Here is a 12,752-nt window from a genome sequence, read left to right as displayed (position 1 = left end):
GCTTAGATGTAGTTGATCAGCCATTTCCACGCTGAAGTTGCACTCTGCGTGCAGGCTGGCTTTGCTTGGAGAACTCCAAAATCTCACACGTTGACTTTTCCCAACCCAGCGGTTGCCTCAGGCTGGCCGACCTGCTGACTGTACCTCGCAGAGAAAAGCGGGAGGCAAATTTCTGAAGTTGTGCATTACTCGATCTCTATTAGATATAAAAATAGATGGGCCTAAATCTTGGACCAGCCCAGTGGGCTTTATAGAACTATCTCCTTTTTTTTGTTATCCCTGTAGATTGAAATGATACCCCAGATCCACTCACCTCTGAACACATAAGGGTTTCAATATCTAAATGTGCCTTAGGTGCCTGCCATCTCCAGTTAGGAACGATTTGTTAAAATGGTAGCTGCTAGATTAATAGCGGCTCATTCTAGATGTTTCTGACTGAAATTGTAGGAGAACAGTAAAAAAACCCCACCACCACCTTACTGATGAGTTTGTATTATGTCCAAGAAGGAGGTGCAAGTCCAGAAACTGAACTGTCACAAGTTCTTGCCATATCTATCTTTAAAGCTGTCAACCAAAACATCTTTAGGGGGCTGATAAGATAATAATGTATTAAAAACATAAGGCTCGTGCATCAGAGTGTAATTTGCTCGCCAAGCACTGAGGAGCTTATTCATCTGGAAGGTTATTCTGCAACTGTGCGTTATAGGGGATTTATTATTTCAGGCTTTTTGTGGTAGCATTTTCTTAGACACTTCTTTTTATAAGTTATGTTTGAAACGAGCCAGATGATAGGACTTTTTCCAAAGCTGCAGAGATTCAGAGACTGCAGAGTGTGGGCGTTAAATTCAGTGCAGGTAGGCAAATTGCTACTTGCAATTTTTGTACCATTTCTTAATGCACAACATCAATATGTTAAACGATGTTTTTTCTTCAGTAAAGCAGAAAAACTGCCACTAGAGGGTGGTGTTAATACAAAAAGGAAAAAGTCATTTTGGACTCAGTCTCTTTCCAGGATAAAATAATTTATACTCTCGTACATGTTTATAAACATGGGATAGATTTTACTGCTCTAGTCAGATTTGTTTGAGTCTTGTTGGCTTTTTTCCCCATGGAGTGATTTATGCAGTTCTATTTCAGCTGTAAACAGCAATAGCAGGTATCTAGTTTTGTACCTTAATGTATATATGAATACTAAAATGATATTGTTTCATCTTCTTTGCGAGGGACTTTTTTATTGAATTGCAAAAAAAAACCAACCTGTAAAAAAGCTTTTATGATTTCTCTGTTGAAAACTACCCATCCACTTAAAATTGCTTTCCATTTTAGCAAAGACGAGGTGGGTTTTTTTTCCCTCCTCCCTTTTTTCCCCCCTTCCTTAACAGTGTGAGAACTAAATTATTTTTTACCAAGGCAGTGCAGTATGATCGAATGATGACTGTTAAAGTCCATTTCAGGAGCATCAGATTAGAGTTTAAGCCTAATGTAAAGTAAGAGGGTTTTGATAGTCTAATGTGGGCAGAGCTACTGTGGTATATAACTATATATATATGGTATAACAGAGTGTGTGTATATATGTATGTATGGTATATGGTATAACCAGCCAAAGCATGGTTATGTCATACCAACCCTGAGGTACGGGGACGGGGCGGTGCAGGGGCTGGGTGGCTGGTCCCGGGCTGGGGGGCTCAGGTGCCGGGGCCGATGCTGCTGTGCCACTTTGGGCCATCAGAAGCCCTACGAGACGCTGCGGGGTGTGCTCGGGCATGAGGGCTGCGGGCAGGTGCCTGTGCCACCCCACCGCCGCCCTTCTGTGCCGCGATCGGGGCGTTTGGCCAGTGCTGCAGCCTGCATTGAGAAACTGCGGGAGGCAGAGGAGGGGGTGCGAGAAACGGAAAGTGGAGGGGGCATGAGGGCTAAAGCAGCAGCAGGGACCTCGCCCTCTCCCACCTGTCCTCCAAGAGGAGAACAAAGTAATTTCAAGGCATTTTCAGAACAAGGTAATTTCATTGTATTTTCAGCATGATCGATACACACAGGATGGACCTGCAGCACTCAGCCGGGTGTGGACGGTGCCCCTGGGCCATAGGGGTGCCCCCAGGTCCCCGCCACAAACTGCTCCAAACCTGCTACATCCTTCTGAGCTGACGGCCAAGCTCGTGCATCACCCGTGCTTCACCCTCTGCCCCCAGGCGGGGTTGAAACCCAGTAATAATTTTATTTATTTTTCCTTCTTCCATGTTGGAAGGTAGCTGGATGAAAGACATTATCTAGCCACAAACTTTTGGGCTTTGATGTGATCTGAAAAGCATTAGTGTGTGTTTTCCCTGCTGCGGTTTTACATCACCACACACAATGACAACTCTGCCAGGGAGGCAGCGGCCCGGCCTGAGCTGGCGTATTAAAATGACAATCGCATGGGTTTTGGTGCTGTGCAGTAAACACATTCTTTCACCATGACGATGTTGAAATCATGGCTCTTCAGGGGACAGGACGGTGCCTTTGAACTGATATTGCGACTCCGTGCGTGGGATGCAAATGTAGCATGTAAAGCCACCCCGTGGTGCGCTGGTTTGATAGAACAGATTTTCAATGACTCATTGGGAAGATGAAGATTTTCTACTTGCATTTAATCTTAGCCTGATAAATCACTTGGGGGGGGGGGGGGGAAAGCAATAGTAAAATGCCTGAAATTAATGCTCCAGTGATGAGACGGACTTGGGTTTGGAGAGTCAGCGGTGGTGGCGAGCTTGGCCAGCAGCATGGGGCTGGGAAACGTGGAAGGAGGTTGGATTGAACCACAAAGATGGATTAGGGTGGGACCGGCTGCGGGGCAGAGCTGAGCGCCCCGCCACAGTGGTGGCTCCTCCTCTTTGTTTGCATATTGGCCACTGTGCATGTGGTTAAAAACAAATGATGTTCAGCCAGTTACTATGGCAATGATGTAGCACGAGTTGTCATGGCGACGGAGCAGAATTTTTCGTCACGTTCCTGCGGGAGGGTGATGGATGCTGTTTTGGGGGGCTCTGAACTTGACTGTTTGCCTCATACCTTCTTCCTTGGTAGAAATGTTTGCGCCTGCTGCAGTGGGTGAATGTACCTGTCCTTCCAGTACCGTTACCTGGGTTTCCATGTCCCGATGCTAAATTTTTCTTTCACGTTCAGAAAGTTAAGAACAGCTCTGGGAAGCCATAAGTCGTTAAGTCTAACCCAATTATGTGCGCTGTTATACAAGGTGTGTTAATAAAACATACTTCTGCTAGCGAGGCTCTTTCCAGACACTACCTTAATCTTGTGCGTGCTTTTCACCTCTGTATCTGCCCGTAATAGAATTCAATAGGACATTAGGTGCCCATTTGAAAAATAGCACAGAAGCATGTATGTTCTGCCTTGAAAATGCATCTTTTTGTTGCAGTATTATTGAAATTGCCTTTGCTTTCTCTTCCTTCTCAGGCTTTAAGAGCAATACACAATCTTTTTCCCTTACTCATGAGCTATGCATCAGTTCCTCTTTGTCAGGGTTTTTTTCATATAGGTCATCAACAGGACAAGTACGCTGTCTGTAAATTATATTGCTTTCAATGGTTCTTTCCCTAGGAGAGCTGGTGTAACTTCTATTTTACCCCTGTAGAAACTAAGACCATACCTATATGGTCTTAGCTATGTTTTTTCACTTGTGCAAGAAAGTAAACTCCTAGAGCGCAGAGCATATTCAATGATTTGGTTTGGTAAGGATAAAAATCTCATATTCAGCTTGACTCAAGATGATGGCTGTTTTTTAAAAACCAAAACATTCTGCTCATAATCTACTTTTAAAAATCCCTAAACCCTTCATTAGATGTGCGTTTCTGTGCTAAACCATACACCTCAAAATGAAGCCTGAAAAATAGCAGTAGCGGTGTTTCACAACAAGGTGTACGTGCTGCTTTCATACACTGTCATTTGCAGGCACCAAGGACTCCGTGAAATGGAAAAATCTGAATTTGGAGTTTACAACTTATCGGCACTGATATTTCATAAGTGTCTTCAATATTTTATTTTGTCCTGTGCTTTTTAGCAGGTAAGTTATGGGTGTGCAAGCAGAATTGTATTTATTGCCAGGGAGTATAGGAACAATATTGGCTCAGAAACGTCTTGGGATTTGGACTTGTACAGTGCTGGGTTGGAATCTGGGTTATGCTTGAGGCTGAGTAGCTTTGGATTTAGAAAAGTAATCACAGTGATATGTTTTCAGTCCTCTTTGCTTTAAAAAGCTCTGATTGCTCTGTGCTTCAGCAGATGACTAACATGAGGAGCTCCCATCGGCTACACTGGCTGGAGTGCTTGTTCTAGTTCCTCTAAGCGAAGTCCAGCTCTTACAGCATCACTATTGACATCTACAAAAGATAGCTTCTTTTATTTTTTTTCCTTGTTGGCAGCTTTATAATTACTCCCATGAATGACGTTAAACTCAATGACCTAAGAAACGAAGTTTTCAGAAATTCACTGAGCTGTGTGGTTCCCCTGTAGTAATTTAAGCGAAAAAAATGCAGCCTCTGGGTGAGGTAAACTCTCAGCTGCAAGTTGCTGGGAGGCAGTGAGATGTCACCTTGTATTGGTCCTGTTTTCCCAAACTTTCTTGGATATATCCAGCAGTCTTTGTTAGAGATGAGGTACAGAGCTACGTGGACCTGTGGTCAGAGCCGGTGCAGCCTTTCTTGGTTGGCTTCTTAACACAGGCTTCTCAGAGCCATTAGTTTTACAAGAAGCTGTGTAAAATATTGGGAAAATGTTGCTCCATCTCATTAAAGATCTTGCAGATGTGACACCTGTGCTGTATCATCTCATCTTTCTACCGTTTGTTGCTATTCATACTAAATATTCTATGCTTTTACTTGCTGGAATCATGTGCTGAACTTAAATCCAGAGTCTCCTTGGGTTGTCCCATTGACACAAAAAAATTATCGCAAGGTGGGAGGCCTGTGCAGTGCCCACCTTGCTCTTCAGTTGTTGCATCAGCCCTGGAAGCCATTCAAAACGTCCCCAGATAGTCCCTGCTCTCTGCTAGGATCTGCTCAATCTACTTTTGTTTGGTTTAACGCAAGTCTGCGGTCATGGGGCAATTACAAATAAATGACGTATGAAAGACTTCATAGGATCTTTATTTGGATATTTATTCAGGCATAAACTGTGATGTGAATCCAGCTGGGTCCCAGATCGGGTGACACCAGTGAATGAAATGGTAAAATGAGATTTGTAAACTGCATTATTGTTCTGCAGGTATATTATTGTGCATCACTTTTGGCAAGTAACCTCAAGAAATCTCATACCACAGTGATTTTTTTTTCTACCTTATCAACTTTTCTGAGGATAAAAGAAACCCGGCTTTTGAAATCGTGAATAACTCTGGCATTACACTGGTACAGTTTAGAAGATTTATGCCCAGATTTGATGAGTGCTCCCTCCCCTCTCCCTCCCAAATGAAAGACACAATATCTGTCACCATAACTTGAGAGAGGTGGATTTAACTGTGTTCAGCTGCTGAAAAACTTTAAAGCTCACTGAGATGAAGGATACTGTTTGAAGTCACACTAGTAACTTATCACAGCGGAGGCTGCTCACAGGATTACAGGACATGCGAGCCCGCTAATGAGTAAATTTGGGGTTTATGAGCACTGAGAGAACTTTTCAATGATGTTAAACTAACTCTACTAGATACAGTCAAACCCCTCGTCTTTTGGGAAAGTGCTTATTTACAGGGACAGCATGGGTTCAGAATCTTGTTCTCTTGCTAGAAGGAGGGTTTAAGAAATTGCTGCAAGTATTTTCATAGGGAGCTCTGATGAGTGAGTGTTTGTCCTAGAGATTTTTCTAAGATGTTTAACAAGCTATTACAGTCAGTAGATGAGTGGAGGCAATTTTAAACAGCAGTAAACTGCTCTGATATGTACCTCGCTGCTTCTTTACGTGGCAAGGAGTCTTAATGAGATGTTGCAGCATGCTACGAAGAACTACCAACAGAAATTGGCCTTGAGGCCAAATCTTTTTCCTTCTATGAGCAAAGTCAAGGCACAGACGACAGGCTCTCAATGATCTGCCATGAATGTACTGCAGAACGCTGCTTGCTAAAATCCAAAGGAAGTCTAGGAGGGAGGAGAAGTCGGCCATCTACGTGAAGGTAACTGGGCTGTTGGTGAGCTGGTTTTGGTGGTGCGTTGCATCAAACAGGATTTCAACTTGTGACATTGTCATCTTCAGCCTTCCTAAATATGTAAATTAATGTATGTCCATAAAACCTGGGGAGTGTTATCCCTTCTTGATGGGTCTGTTGGCTGAGGAAAGATGTCAGGGAACTTTCCCAAAGCCTTGGGAGTAGGAAACCTCCTGTCCTCCAGGTTTGGGGTAAGAGTGTGAAACCAGTTTGTGTGTGTGTCCATGGGTGTGTGTAATGGAGACTTGAAAGAGAAACCAAGAACTATCGATCTTATCCTTGCAGGGATCCAAAAGTGGTTGGTTGCACAATAAATGGGAGAAGTGAAAAATGATGTTGTAGCATTTTAATCAAGTGGTTGCTAAGAAAAAAATACACGGGGAATATTTCTCTATAAAACACTCTAAGAGCTCCCCAAGGGACACTTGATGTTAACAGATTCATTTAAAAGAAAGTAGTGTCAAAAAAAGAAACGTTTGTGCAAGGTCGGTGGCTGCAGGACATTTACAAACCATGAGTGATTAGCAGCCGGAGTTTAAAAGACCACGAAGTCCCATCGCTTCCTGTGGTGTCTGTGAACCAAAGGAAACAGGTAGGAAGGAGCTTTAGGTAGGTAAGAGCTCAGAATCTTGAGTTTGGGGTAAGACTTGCTGCTAATAAAGGTTATGAAAACCTCAATTTATATGACTGATATTTCACTGGGTGAACTTCTTTTCCTCAGGTTCCTGCTGAGCAGAGGGCGACGCGCGTTGCCGGCGGAAGGGAGCACAGTCGTGTTTCAGTGTCCTCAGATCACTGAGCTGAATTCCCTAAACAAAACACGCGGCTGCTAAAATTTTCATCTGTCTCTGTCAAATAAAAGTTCTTAGTCTGCCAGCTTTTCCTTTGCATTCTTAAATATTACTATTTTAATAGCAACATTTGCTCACCCGCACTCCGGCTTGGAATTTGATGTTTCCCTGTGTGCCCCGAGTGGGTTCTGTGCACGAGGGGCTGAGACATCCCAAAGCTGTTTGCTAGAACTGACCAGTAATTTTCCTGTAAGTTGTCCCATCAGGAAATGCTGCTTTGTGAAATGCAGGATATTTCCCGAAGACATACTTTGTAGTAATATTTCATTCTAGAAAGAGCAGAAAAAAAGTATTTTGCTTATGTTAAAGCAGAATTGTTTTATATAAGGTGTTACAATAAAATGCATTTATCCTATAAGGATGAAAAAATTGCAGCAAAGCATTTCAATTAAAAAAAATCAGTTAGGGACGTTACAGATATTCTTTTGTCCATTTTTATTATGGAAAATATATTTAAGCTTGTAGAATTTGCTGTGAAAGGGAAAATCCTGTTACAAGCCAGGTTTGTCTTCTTTCTCTGTGCTGCTTCATGTTTTGTTTTATGTCTTGTATTACCGAGGTGTTTGGCTGTGCAAGAAATAGTATTTTCTCAGTTTGTGGTTGACCTTTTGATTGCTTAAACTTATTTGCCATATGATATCTTTACAGTCCAGCCTTCTGTAATTTGTAACTTAGGTATACAATACTTTCATAAAGATGCAATGTAGAGTTAATGCCTAATAGATCAAATGAGAGAGGCAGTTTTAAGTCTTGAGTCTCCTAAAGGACTGTGGGACCCATTGGGTTGGTATTTTTTGGATGAGACTTTGGGCAATGTGGTCTAGTGGAGGGTGTCCCTGCCCATGGCAGGGGGGTTGGAACTAGATGATCTCTGAGGTCCCTTCCAACCCAAACCCTTCTATGATTCTATGATTCTGTGATTCTATTTAAGTCTGGAAAAGAGGGTGTCACTTGTGAAATAATTAGTCAAATTTAAACAGAACCCCGTCGGGGGCTGGTGGACTGTTTGGTTTAGGTCTTTTGGAGGGTTTTTCCTTTATAAAAATCCAAATGGTGTATTTTGGAGGACAAGCCAATAGACTGAGCCTTGTGTTTTCATATAGGTTAACTTGCTGGGGTGGGCTCTTGCTCGCAAGGCGTGTAACGCAGTGTGGACCGAACGCCAGCACTCCCGCCATGAAATATACGTTGAGGTCTCCTTCAAAGGTAAGCCCTGCAGAAAACCCACACAAATTGGGAGCAACTGTTATTAATTGAACCATACATTTTTAATATTTGTATACCCTGAGGTGCAAACTAGACTTTGAAATAAATTATATTTCATACTCCAAGTAGTGCGTGTAATGATGCACAAAGGGAAATGAAGTTTCTGAAGGACTCTCTGCTTTGGGTTACCCAGGGAAATTTTACAAATAATCATCCCAGAGACAGGTTTGTATCAACTCTGCGCCTGGGGGAAATAATCTGGTGGTGCCTTTCGGTGCCTGTCCATGCCCCACGTCTCGCCTCCTGCCTGGTCAAGACTTCTTGTGCGGCCGTGGTGGCTCACTTGTGTCTTCAACAGGGTAACGGACACAAAAACACTTGTGGTGGATAGGAATTGAAGCATCACTTTTCACCTGAATTACAGCGATTTTTTTCCCTCTCTCTCTTTCACGTGTTGAAACATCGGAGAAAACTAGTCTTGAAGTGTCATGCCACTTCCCCCGGCCTGTGCTGTGTCCTTCCCCCTGGCCTGACAGGGAGGGGGACCCTGCCGTGAAATATTTCCTGGCCCTCCAGGTACACAGGAGTAACCTGGACCTGGTTCATTGCCTCTTTGGTTGAATCTTTTGCTAAAAATATGGAAAACTCTTTCTAAACGAGTGTATTGCCACAAACCAACCCGACTGCTTCCATCAAAGATGACAAAGAGGTGCCGGGGATGTTTGTGTTGTCTTTAGCAAAGAGGACAAAGAGCCTCAGGGGTGATGTCTGACACTCAGGAGCTTTGTAGGGGCGGCACAGGTTGCACATTTGCCTCCAGACCTCCTCCAAGTGAGCGAGGTGTGGATCGACTCCTCCAGCATTTGAATGCTGCGTTACTTGCATCACGCCACATGGGATTCGGACTATATTAGGGAGATGTGTAGATTTGATTGCTCTCAGGCATATTCTCATTCAGGTTAACAGAGAGGGAAAATGTCCTACTGATGTTGGGGTGAGCACCAGAGATGGCGGTGCAGGACCAGGGAAGTGCTGCTGCCCGGCGCGGGCACCCTCAAACAGGGCTCCTTGCTCAGCTGATGTCTGGGGCGGCTGGCAGATGCTGGGAAATTTGTAAAGCCTGAGCAGAACTCTTTCTTTTTTTTTTTTTTCCACCAAAAGAAGGAAATATTGTGAGAAAGTTAAATTATCTGCAGAAATTGCCTTCTCATCAATTTTATTTAACTAAGAATGAAAACCACATTAAGCACAACTGAATAATTCTATGAGTAGCCTTTCTAATAGATCTCTGGAAAAATTGAGTTTACTTTAGAATAATAATAAATGTACCTGATACTGGAGATAGAACACTAGTGCACACAAACATTGCATTTAAATACTTGAGCCTGCTGGTACACCTCTAAAGTAGGAAAAAGTAAAACCAGTGAAACAGTGAAAACTGATGAATTGTAAACAGAAAATCAAGCTATTTCTATAGCGGTCAAACCAGACACCCAATATTACAATACAGGTACAGAAGAAACTTAGGTTTCTATAGAAAAGCTTGTAAATCAGGTGCTGCTTCACTGAACATATACATTTTTACATTCATACTCCATGGATGTACACAGATACGAATGGCATTTAGGCCTCCAGTACATAAGAAATTATACTAAACTTCTAGTATTTGACAAAGTAAGTTAATTTTTAGTACTGGGAGCATTTTGAAGGACTGCGGTGTAATGAAGCATCAAGGCAAATGTTGCTGGGGCAGGAGCTGGGGCTGGCTGGAGAAAGCTGGGCAGGACCCCCAGCGCTGCCAGCCTGGGGGTGCAGGTGAGGTCTGGTTCTGCGGGTGTGGGAAAATGGGGTCCCTCCGATGGGGGCGTGCTGTGTTCCCCACGCTGCTGCCCCCCCCCCCCCGCCCCCGGCCCCGTGCTCCCTGCTCAGCCACTGCCGGGGCCGTGGAGGGGGGCAGGCTTTTCCCCCCCAACAGACTGCATTGCTGTATTTTATTAGCCAGAAATAAAACATGAAGCAGGAATTTTGCAATGTGCCTGGTTCTACGCTTTTGAGAAATGATATGTGCATATATATATATATATAAATTTGTAATTTTGGAAGAGCAACGGAGGAGAGTTCAGAATTAACTATATGATTTGGCAGCCCCAAATTAGCCACGTTTCGATCCCTATTTGTAACCTTGTACGTGAACCTTATACGTTATTCAGAATAACTTTGATTTAGCCATAAAATAAGCCTTGTGATGTGTATGACAAATTAAAAAAAGGTCTTGACACTAGCTCTGAAATTAAGTTTTGACATGTTCTTGGAATAGTATTCAGGAAAAAAACATTTAAAGAACTGAGAAAACTGTTCAAATGAAATTCAGCTTAAATCTGCAAGTGTTGGTGGATAACCTTGTTGTGTTCACCTGGGTGCTGATTACCAGGGCTGCTGGTGTACTACTGTAATGGCTGTCTCTGAAAACATTTTAGGCTGGGGAAAAAAAAAAAAAACCAATTAAAATATGTGTTGCACTGAGTTGTTTTACAGTACTCAGTAGTTCTCGGTCAAAGCTGTGAAGGATTTTAGGTATTTTCCACCTTTAGCACACTTAAATTGGCTGCTCGTGACTCCAGTAACAATCTCCACGTTAACACTATTTCATCACAATCAAGAAGTCACTGCCAGAAAAACGACCATTTCAATGGCCATCTAATTCCCCTCCAGAGCAGCACTGGTCCCAGGGATTTGTCCCTCCCAGAGGGCAATTCATTCAGATAAATGTAAACCACTTTTTTATGTTGTTTGGGCAGTGTTTATAGATGTCAGTGTATGCTACTGAAAATGCAGGCAGCAGATATTAAGGGGGGGAAATCGATGTGATCCACGTAAATAAGAACAGGCAGGGTTTGGTTTTGGTTTATCCTTGCTGCCATACTGAGTGCAGCTACTATTGATTTCAATCCCGCAAGTGTCTGACCTCCTTTGTACAGCACAACTTGTCTATCTTCATATTTTACAGCTGAATTTATTTTGCCTTGTACATCGCACTATTATTCCATTACTATGCTACTTAAAAAAAATTAAAAAATCAATGCAATTTGTTAATTAAACAAAGGAAAAAACCCCAACCTCCAACCCTGGACCAAAAAGCTGCTCCTGGGGGTCCGCGGTGACCAGCATGCCCTGACCCTGCTGGGAGATGGCAGCAGCACGACTGGGGATGCACCGTCCTTGTGCTGCCGTGGGGCACAGGCACAGCTGGTTGCAGAGTTACGCATAAAAACTGTGTTCCTGCTGGCTTTGATTTGCATGTATGTATTGAGAAAGGTGGGAGAAAACCTGCTGACTCGTCCAATTCAGCCAGACCCAGTTGATGTTATTTAACACTATTTAATCCCTCAGTCAGCATCAAATTCTGCGTGTCACCTTCCAGCATGTGGGTCTGCCGGCTCTTGCCATATGTTGGTGAGAAGTTAAGGAAATATATTGCTCTTCTCCCCCTTAAGTCTGGCTTAAAGCAACCGCACAAGTTTCATTCTTCCATCTGGCTGGGTGTTGTGGTTTAACCCCAGCTGGCAGCTGAGCCCCACGCAGCCGCTTGCTCCCTCCCTCCCATTGGGATCGGAGAGAGAATCGGAAGAGTGAAAGTGAGAAAACTCATGGGTCGAGATAAAGACAGTTTAATAGCTAAAGCAAAAGCCGCACATGCAAGCAAAGCAAGACAAGGAATTCATTCCCCACTTCCCATCACAGGCAGGTGTTCAGCCATCTCCAGAAAAGCAGGGCCTCATCACACGTAACGGTGACTTGGGAAGACAAACGCCAGCACTCTGAATGTCCCTCCTTTCCTTCTTCTTCCCCAATGCTGAGCATGACATCGTATGGTATGGGATATCCCTTTGGTCAGTTGGGGTCAGCTGTCCCAGCTGTGTCCCCTCCCAACTCTTTGTGCACCCCCAGCCTCCTCGCTGGTGGGGTGGGGTGAGAAGCAGAAAAGGCCTTGGCTCTGTGTCAGCACTGCTCAGCAGGAACTAACACATCCCTGTGTTATCAGCACTGTTTCCAGCACAAATCCAACACACAGCCCCATACCAGCTACTATGAAGAAAACTAACTCTATCCCAGCCAAAACCAGCACACTGGGACAGTGCATCAGATGGCCTCGTCCTTGACCTGCCATTTTCTGTTTTCCTCTCTCCACCAGTTTTGGCCTTGTTGACGAGTAGGATGGCTGAATGAGAGGAACTGAAACACTGCGTTAGGGTTACAGTCCTGTGGGGCCTGGGGCAGAGGGGCGGTCAGAGGAAGGTGGGGTATCCAGCGGGGCTGTGTGCTGGGAGGGGGCTGGAGGGGCGGCATCAGCCATCTTGGGGCTGAGGCCGCTGGGTCCGGGCAGGCTGCGGCACTGCGGTGAAGAGAGTGAGTGGCACCTCCAAGTCACACCGTTGCTGGTGTCATGGCCCCTCCAGCAGGAAAACTTGTTTATGCCGGGTCTGCCAGAGCTGTAGTGCCAGCAGAGA

This window comes from Grus americana, chromosome 1 (genome assembly GCF_028858705.1).
Source record: "Grus americana isolate bGruAme1 chromosome 1, bGruAme1.mat, whole genome shotgun sequence".
Lineage (NCBI taxonomy): Eukaryota > Metazoa > Chordata > Aves > Gruiformes > Gruidae > Grus > Grus americana.
This window is presented reverse-complemented; position numbering follows the sequence as displayed.